This window comes from Nesoenas mayeri (assembly GCF_963082525.1).
Source record: "Nesoenas mayeri genome assembly, chromosome: Z".
In the NCBI taxonomy this organism is placed as follows: Eukaryota; Metazoa; Chordata; class Aves; order Columbiformes; family Columbidae; genus Nesoenas; species Nesoenas mayeri.
The window spans coordinates 36,579,181-36,581,449 of record NC_137542.1 but is presented as its reverse complement, the minus strand read 5'-3'; positions in this window follow the sequence as shown (position 1 = coordinate 36,581,449).

Genomic DNA, 2,269 nt, shown 5'->3' with positions numbered 1-2,269 from the left:
AGGAAGGTCAAAATGGGATTGGACAACTCTGCAGGTAACAGGGATTTTTAGCTGACTTGATTCAAGTTAAAGAAATGTTGCAGAGGAGAGAAGCATTGTATTTCAACCTTTTTTTTCATTCATGTACTTGGATCAGGGGTGAAGCTTTCAGAGAGGTAGAAGCTGTGCCTGTCACAGATCTAGTGGAAAACTTCTGTTTAAGAGCTGTGCTTCCTGTATGGCGTAACAACTCTTCCACTCTAAGGCTGGAGCTAATTGTGCCTCTTAGCTAAAGCACAGTAGGAGCTGGTGCATCCTCCCATTACAGCAGGGAAGTGCAGGTATATGATCTGTAATACAAATCTGTCACAATGAGCCACTTTGTTCTCTCCTACAAACAGGAAAAGCCCTACCTGCAGTGCTGCCTGTGAAAGAAAATACTAAGAAGCAGAAGTTAAATACAGCAGTATTCCTCACCCTTCTGGTCCCCTGCCAGCTGCTGAGACAAGCAGGATAAGCTTGTTTTACTTGGGCTTCTGTTGTTTCTCCACTTCTCCTGCAATTCCAGTGGTTTAAGTTTTCCACAAGAAAATGAACCTGCCGCTGTAAGATTAGGGTAGTGTAGCCTGCACAGGCCAGAGAATTGGCAAAGGGGACCACTTAGAGCAGGGGTGTCAAACTAATTTTCACAGGAGTCATGTCAGCCTCGCGGTTGCCTTCAAAAGGCTGAATGTAATTTTAGGGCTCGTAACTGTGAGGCTGAAGTGACCCCCTGTGAAAATTAGTTTGACACCCCTGACTTAGAGAACACAGGGACCTGTTATAAGTTTCTGTAGATGACACGGGATTTTTGGGGAAGACCAAGTAAGAAACAACATCAACAAACATCTTGCAATTCTCTCTGCAACTCACAGCTATTATTGAGTGTTAGAAGACATGGTTAGTGACACAGAATATCCCAGTTGGAGTTCAGTTACCCTAACAATTGCAATGGATGGATTTTTCATTTTACAGTACTTCCACAGCAGTCCAGTGTCCTGCTTTGGGGTTCAGGTCTAGATGTGCAACCTGAGAACATTTTGCCCCTTAACATTTCAGTGATAAAAAAGTGAGACAGATGGGACTTGGTGATGTTTCTTACCATGCATCATGCAAGGGATGTGAGTACTTGCTGATTAAGGGAATTTGATGCAAATTGGACCTGTGACTGGCTTTGTCCAGTCCAGCTAGAGGATGATCCCAAAGCCAAGTATGCATCTTCCCCAAGGAACACTGTACAGAGGAGCTCTCTCAATACCTGAATTCTCTTCCCCGCTAGCAAATGGAAATCTCTCCCTTTGTAAAATGCCTAGCTACATCCTTCTAGGGAGCCTGCTAGTTCCTATAGCTCCTGCTTTGCTCTCACCAGTAAGCACTGGTGTTTGTCAAAAGGAGCAGGAAGGAAGTCTGAAACTGAGGTGAGACAATATCAGTTTTGACCTGTCAGAGAAATGAGATTAGCTGTCCTTTGCAAAACTAGCTGATCAGTTCTGCAGCCCTGGACCTAATAAACCAAATAGATTAACAACAAATATACCTGTCACTTCTGAGTCCTACTGTACTGGGAAGCAAGAAGCACTTGATACTTCATAATTTTATATATTTGCAAATGTTTACATTTTTAAATAAAGAGTGGTTTAAGGAAAGAATAATCTCTTCTCACTACATCAAACTTTAAAAAGTATTTTAAAGATAGAAGGGTGAATCAGATCTGCCACATAGCACAAACCGAAGGTCTCCATATTGCCAGATGTGCATTGTTATCCTCAAAATGATGACACAAAGTGGTATCTCAGATCTTTAAAATGACAGTGTGAAATTACCTGTAGGTTAAACTAGTTGTAGGTTAAACTTAGCTCTGTTTTGAAGGATAGGTTAAAGGAGTGAGGAAACACTGCTAGCAAATGTCTTCAAAATCTGCTGTTGCCCTGGTCAGTCTGCTTTGCATCAGCTAAGACACTTTTATCTTTATCCAACCATATAAAAGAGATTTGAAAGGGAACATTTTTTCTCTCTACTAATGCATCAGACATACAGGTGTGTGAGGCTAATTCTCAATTAATCATGTGTAGTAGAGCAGGTTGTTCCTCCATTATACAGTTTCTCGTACCCTGGCAGCATGCCATAGAGGCATTATGGCACTGCTAACAGTGATGCCAGGTAGCTTGCACAAATATCTGCTTTGCACCATCAGTTGTTTCGGCTGGTTGAGCTAACTTCACATTTTGTCTTTAGAACAAGAGAGGTGCAA